We start from the raw sequence: 8,065 nt of genomic DNA on the forward strand, positions 1-8,065 counted from the left end.
TACAATAACCTATCTCACTTTCTTCATAAGTGTTTTCAGTTGGGAGATACTAAACTTTGTTTGAAACCCTAATTTCAGAAAATGGATTTTTCCTGTTTTACACCTGTTTTCCAAGGACAGATTCTGGACAGCTGGAGAAGTGTTTTAAAAAACAAAGAGATGTTTTTTTTCTAGACAACATGGGCTACAAAAAAATTCTTCAGTTTCGTAAAATATGTCATGGATGAGAATATAAAGTCTCTATCCCATGTGCCAATTTTCAAGGATCCTAAACCTAAAAATAGGGAAACATGTTCCCTAATTTCTAGGGTTTGTCATCAGCAGTAAGGTGACAACACGGGAGGCTTCATCAAATTCGAATTCATGAGGTTGCAGCTGTCAAATAATGCTTTCAATGTTTAGATAAGGTTGTTGTAATCATAGCCCATGGGGTTTTGGATTGACGGTGAATGAGTGTGCTGTTAAGGCACTCCTTGTGATAGGTCACCGGTTCAAATCCCCCGTGGGTACTTAGGTTAGTCTTAACTAGAAAAAAAAAAGGTTGTTGTAATCATAATAAGGAGTTACAGTCCTAGTTGTATTAGGTCACTAGCACTGCTAGTTAACAACTAGTTCTATTTAATAGTTTGTTTTATGATTAGAATAGGTGTCACTCATAGAAAATTCGAATTCTCTTGATGAGGGATGAGGGAATCCATATTTTAAATGCTATATATGAAGCAAGAGGTTGAGTTAGCAAAGGGTTGGAGAATTTTTGGCTCAACTGCTGCTCTATGTGCAAACTGTGTATATTTTTAACCTAATGCAGAGTTTCTACTTAGACAACTCAAGATTCATGAAGAGTTCTTGTATGTTCTTGTTTTGATGGCATCTTCCAATACTTACATTGCAGTGGTGTTTGCTTATGATACTTAGAACTCATCAATGATGCTCTGACTTCCTTCATAGATAAACTAACTGTGTTTCACTGTTTTATATTTGCATTTCTGCACTTGAACTCCATAATGGCTTGACTTCCATGCTAGGTAGAATGTTTTGGCTTCACTACTTAGGATTCAAAGAGAATTTTTAATGTCCTATGGTCTCATGGCTTTCCTCTTTCACTTACTTGCAGTGGTATGAATACATGTTACTTAGAACTCATCAATGATGCTCTAACTTCCTTCATGTATTTATAAACTGTGTTTCCTTGCATTGTATCTTTGTTTTGTTGATGTATAAAGACTCTCTATGCCCTGACTTTCATGTTAAGTTGATCTTGTTGTTGTACTAAAATATACTTTGACTCCATAGCCCAATGGTAGCCAGCCTTCATCTTTCAACCTATAAACATATAAAATCACAAACCATAGAGTTAGCCATCTGTCCATATCTTTAATCAATATCATTAACCCTCTGAGAGAGCCCTCTCAGGCTGAGGAGGCTAAGCCTTAGCTAAAAGATTGGTTTGAAATAGTTACACTGAGATAGTTTGATCAGCAGCCTATCAGGGTCCTATTTTGGTGATAACACCCAACATGGGCATGGTGAAGGGGATTTAAAATTTCACTGTCAAATGCAACATTCTTGCACAAGGCAAGACAAGTTTTGCCTTTTCCAGTGTCCTGAGGGCATGTGCAAGCCTAACAGCTTTAGAACAGGGCAAGCAGGTTTATGAACATGAAATGTGAAACTAGAGAATGACGCTATATGAGGATTGAACATGAGAGATCCATTCTTATAACTTCAGAAAATTATTTAAATGCAGGGATTACACATCAAATAGAAAATTTTAAGCTGTTAATGATGGTAGACTCGGACTTCAAAATAAGGATTAATGACTCCGGGCCGAAACACACAGGCCTTCACAAGGGAAAGTTTGAGAGGGTAGCCGTTTAAAGCTCATGACCTGAAAACAGACCGACAAATGCCAAACATACCGCATTTGAAGTACATTGGGCTTTAAAGGATATATATTTAAAGCTTTAAGCATCATTCTTTCACAGAAAATCATAAAAAAAAAAGTCCGACTTAAGCTTGTCAAACATGTTCCGAACAAGACATGTCCAAGAACAATAGAGAGATCGAAACGAATAAGCTCAACTTTGAGGGCATGAAAATACAGAGCAATGCGTCCATTTTACAATTAATCAAAGACCAAAATCAATCAACCAAAATGATGAGGAGAAGGGGCTTGAAAAAGAAGGTAGGGTGCAATTGGATTGAAGTTAAGAACACGATTCATACATTTAAGGATGAAGACAGGTCCCATCCACAAACAGAGGAGATATATTTAATATTGGAAGAATTAATGGCGGAAAATGAAGGCGGAGGAGTTCCTCATTACTAGAGGGATAGGAGCAGATGGATTCAAAGGCATCGTTGGACAGGCAAAGGAGGACTATGAGGTTCTCATCTCAGATGCAACCTAGAGAAGTTGGGCATCAAATGCTGAAAGAACAACCTTTGTCCAAAAAGCCACAAAGGTCCCGTGGTGAAAATTTCCATGATATACTCAGGAACATATACAAACATCTCTTAAAAAAAAAAAAAACATATGACAGTTAATATGCCTGTAAAACGCAAATCTAACATGTCTTTACTCAAGTTTTATTGCTTTCCAAGGCAATAATGAGGGTATCATTTTCAATCTAAAAACAAATTATATATATATATATATATATATATATATATATATATATATATATATATATATATATTAGGATTACAAGTCATTATGAGGGTTACAAACCCTTATAGCGGAAATTTGGGTTTAGTGGGTTTTGGGTCCAGATTTTGAACCTAAGCTCTGATACCACGTGTAAGATCCCATCCTAGGGTCTTCTACCAGATCTATATTCTCTAAAATTAAATGCAATAAGAGGCAATAATTTATTTTCTTACAAGACATTTAAATGATGATAATTTACCATTTAGAATCTAATTCCTACAATTTAATTAGTGAACATTTCATTTCAATCACTTACATGAGTAATCTATGCATAGAGGAATACTTGTACCGATGGCCCGGTGGAGATGCCCTTGAGCTGTTGCTCCTGCTGGAACGCTCCTCTTGACTACTGACTGGATTTACCTCCCAGCCAACTAGGAAGTAATTCCTAGCCCAAGAAACCTCCACAGGTTCCCTAGCCCTCCAAGCCCAAGTCCAACCAGATGTAGTGGGTGTGTCCAAGACCAAGATAAACAATACTCCCTTCCTCTCTCTCAACAATTCCTCCAAAATCACAGCCAACCAAACCAAAAGCAAGACCCAACATCCCCCTTCCTCTCTTCCTCCTTCCCCTTTTATGCCCCCCCCTCTCCTCTCCACCTCAACCACCTCTCATTAATGTCATAACTTCTCCCTCATCCTTACAGTTGACTTCTCTTCTCCCAAGTAAACATGAGAGGACATTTGGGAATGTGATAAGAATATAGTACATTTTAGGGTTGAGAGATGAATATATAAATTGGTAATTAGTTGGAGAGGACCATGTCTTCTCCCAAGTAAATGTGAGAGTACATTTTGGGGATGAGAGATGAATATATAAATAGTTAATTAGTTGGAGAGGACCATGTCTTCTCCCAAGTAAATGTGAGAGTACATTTTGGGAATGTGATATGAATATTTAAATTGGAATAATGGAAGGAGACCATACTCTATCCAAGATTAAATTTGAGAAGACAAGTTGGGAATTGAATAATAGCAATAATAAATTTTATATCAGTAAATAAAATTTACAGTTTCCCAAATGAAGGTATTCACCAATATTTCTTGATAATTATAAGTCAATATTTCAAGTAATGTAAACATTAATGAAATTTGCATGATAAGATTAAGTGGGGCATTACAATTCATCTTTAGGTGGTGTGTATTACTGGAGGATGCAGTGAAGAGGAAGTCGATTTTGCTTGTGGTGTCTTGCAGTGGAGTTTGGGTGAGAGATTTTCCGGAGAGGAGGCATCGGAGGATTGTTGGAATTTGGAACAGTTTTGGAGCTGGAGGAGTGTGCTACCTTGCAGGGTGACTTTCGCACTTCCTGGGCCAGCGCAGACACGACATTGGGTGTTCACGTGGAGGGTAGAGTATCAATCTTTGAAGATGAACTTCATCGTGGAGGTTAAGGGAAATATTTGGAGAGGTGATTGTTGAATTTTCGGAGCTTCGAGGAGGATTTCATTGGTGTTCCTTGCAGGTTGTATTCCTTGAACAGTTTGGAGGGTGTAGGGCCTATTGGAGGCTGAATTTGTAAGGTCAAAATTCAGCCAAACCATTCTGGGTTTTTTTGGGTTTTCGACAAGTATTCTAGAAATAAAGTTTTAGAATTTTCTGAGCGTTGGAGGTGAGGTTTCTAGCCATATCTTTGTAGCAGACCACGTAGAATTACTGGGTATTACACAGTGCTTTTGGGAGTCGATATTGGGAGGTCAAAATCAGGCCAAACCATTTCTGGGTTTTTGTGGGTTTTGGTCAAGGAGGTTGGGGCTGAATTTGTAGCATTTTCTGAATAGTGGAAGCAGAGTTTTTTGCAGTTCCTTTCCAGCCAGCAATGTAGTTTTCTGGGCAACGCAGAGCATTAGAGGAGCAAACATTTTCCAGTACTTGATATCATTCTCTCATTACTTGGATTCTGTCATGCTTTCCATTGAGGAAAACCCAGGCGCATTCATCCATACTATTGTACTTGCTCCGTTGATTAATAAAATGGTTCAATTGGTTCTACTTCTGAAGTTTTTATGAGCATGTGTTGTTTGTTAAAAATTTATGTGTTGAGAATTGTTTTTGCTTTATATATCACTGTTTGTTTAAGTTAGGAGCATTACATATATGTTTTTTTAATTTTAATTGACCCCGCATTATATATGTTTTTTTAATTTTAATTGAGCCCACATTATATATGTTCTTTTATTTTTAATTGAATGGATATTTATTTATTTATTATTTAAGTTTAAATCTAATGTGAAACTCTCCTCCATCTTAAGTTGTAAAGAAACTCTCAACATAGTAATTACGTAAACACACGCCTCCCTTTCTAAGATGGGATTGAACGATTAAGAAGGATATTTCTATTACAATTTTATCTCTAATGGCATTGAGAGGGAGGGAGGATGCGTTGCTATTCCATAGCCGAAAACAGGGCTACTGAAGTGGGATGATATGAAACTTTATATATGATATGAAACTATCTCTATATGATATGTCGAATGTAACTTGTTTTGTACCTAATAAAATTCAAGTTAGTTTTTTTCTATCGAAGATAAAAAACAAAAAGAAAAAAACCTTTCAACTATTTATTTGATTGTTATGTTTAGCTCATTCATTTCAAAAATATCTATAATTTCATTTTCTTTTGAGTATAAGGAAGAACTTCTTGACAATGAGTAAATATGTCTCTAGCTTGAGTTTTACGGAGGAACTTTAGATATGAACATTTGAAAATGAGAGGAAGATATTCATAGATTTGCTTAGGGTCCCATGTCTAATGTTTTCTTAGCCATACTTAATTCCTTGTGAAGGAATAACTTCTTTAAAATGAGAGGGGGCAAACTTCTATAAAATGAGAGGTCCCCAATCCTTGACCTTTCAACTATCTATTCTATGCTTATACTTAGTTCATCCATTTCAAAAATATCAATGGTTTAAACTTCTTTGAGTACCAGGGAAGAACTTCCTCACAATGAGAGGAGGAGGATTCCAATAAAATGGTTTATCCATTCAAAAAATATGTGTCTCTAGATTTTTTATGTCTCTAGGTTGAGTGTTAGGGAAGAACATTAGGAAGGAGCATTTGAAAATGAGAGGAGTACATTAATAAATTTATTTAAGATCGCAGGTTTGTTGTTTCTTTAGCTGTATTTAGTTCCTAAAATTTATTATGTATGAGCGAGGAACTCTTTTTAAATGAGAGGGGAAAACTTTTTCAAAAATGAGTGGGACCTCAACAAATTTGTTGAGAGGGGACCTCAATAAATTTCCTTAATGGCCTTAATTTTGATAGTTTGAGCGCCCTATCAACATGTTGAACATGATCCTTCCAAGACTTGTTGTAGATTAGTATTTCATCAAAAAATACTAAAACAAATTTTCTAAGGAAAGGTTTAAAAATAGAATTCATCGAGCCTTGAAATGTAGAAGGTGCATTAGTAAGGCCAAAATGCATGACAAAAAATTCATAATGACCCTCATGAGTTCTAAATGTTGGTTTCAGAATGTCTTCTGTCTTCATTCTGATTTGATGATATCCTGAATGAAGATCCAACTTAGTGGAGTAAATTTCTCCATGTAATTCATCCAATAATTCATCAATGACAGGAATGAAAATTTATCTTTAATAGTGAGCTTGTTGAGTTCCCTATAATCTAGACACATGTGCCATGATCCATCCTTCTTGTGCACCAATACTAGTGGAGCTGAGAAAGAACTTCGACTAGGTTGAATTATACCAACCTCTAGCATTTCTACAACCATACATTCAATTTCACTCTTTTTGGCATAGGGATATCTGTAAGGCCTGATGTTTGGAGAAACATTTCCTGGAATAAAATGAATAGCATGATCATGATCACGAATAGGTGGGAGGCATTTGGGAGTCTCAAATACCTTGAAATGATTGTCCAAGACTTCTTGGAGATTTGGAGAAATAGATGATTTCGATGTGGGAACCTCTAGTGAACATAATTGTGCAATTATGCCTTGTTGTTCTTCCTTTAGAAGCTTTGTCATGTCGTTAGAGTTGATTATCTTTTCCGGTTTCCCTGCAACACCCCTTAATTCAACTTCCTTTCCTTCCAAAAAAAAATTCAAGAAAAGTTCTTGAAAATTAAAATTTATCATACCCAAAGATTGTATCCATTGGACTCCTAGTACAACATCAACACCATCCATTGGAATGGAAAGCATCGGACTATTCAATACATATTCTCCCATGGAAAGCTTGATATTATGGCACTTTCTAGAGCAATTTATGGTTCCTCCAATTGCAACCATCACTTGACACTATGGTGCTAGATATAGGAAGCAATTCAATTCCTTGGTTATCTTACAGTGAATAAAATTATGGGTACTACCCGAATCAATCAACAATATTACATTTTTCTTCTTAATATGTCCTTCTATCTTGAGAGTTTGAGGAGTGGTAATTCCTACCAATGCATTACAAGATATGGTCAGATTCATTTCTTCTTTCTCTAGGATTTGTTCCTCGTGTATATCCTCTTCTTTTGACGTTTCTTGTTCTTTTTCTTCCTCCTCTTCACAATCGATGTAAAATAATTTCTTCTCAACACACTTATGACATTTAGTGTATTTGTTATCACAACTATAACAAAGCCCTTTTGCTCTTTTTTCTTCCAATTGTTATGGTGTCAACCTTGTAGGTTGCGGAAGGCTAGGGGCAACAACACTTCCATATTTATAGTTGTGAGTGGTAGGCTTCCTTGTTGCCATAATTTTTCTTTCAATTGTTCTTGTCAACCTAAATTCCTTCTCCAATGAATCAGGTTCCCAAAGGCGAACCTCATGTTGGATGTTATCCTTTAAAGTCCCTATGAACACATCAATCCTATGCTCCTCTAGAATATCTTTTACCCTTATATTCAATTTTTGGAAGTCCTCAATGTGCTCCACCATTGAACCCTTTTGTTTGAGACTTATCAATTAGTTAAAGAAGGTGTTTCTCTTTGTATCCTCATAATTTGCTATCATTTCCTCCATATAAATTGACCACGTGACAATTTGTTTACGAGAGCAAAGCCATCGACACCATACAAACTGATTGGGTTCCAAATATAAAGTTGCAATGTGTACCTTTTGTGTGTTTAGCACATTATGGAGATTGAAATATTACTCCATCTATAGTATCCGAGTTATGGAATCCTTGCCATCAAACTTCCTCATATCAATCTTTGGAACATGGTGGGTCTTCAATCCAACATTAGAGTATGTGAAATCATGATTAACATTTATTTTGTCTCATCATGAGTTTCCTTTACTACCCTTTTGCCATTAGTAAGCATTTTTTGTAGCAACTTTGTCAAATCTATCTTCAAATCTTCCATGTTGCCTTTAAGTTATGCTTCTATACCA

The sequence above is a fragment of the Pinus tabuliformis genome, chromosome 2_1, assembly GCF_031772625.1.
Source record: "Pinus tabuliformis cultivar Carrire ecotype Pingquan chromosome 2_1, CPIR1, whole genome shotgun sequence".
NCBI classification, from domain to species: Eukaryota; Viridiplantae; Streptophyta; class Pinopsida; order Pinales; family Pinaceae; genus Pinus; species Pinus tabuliformis.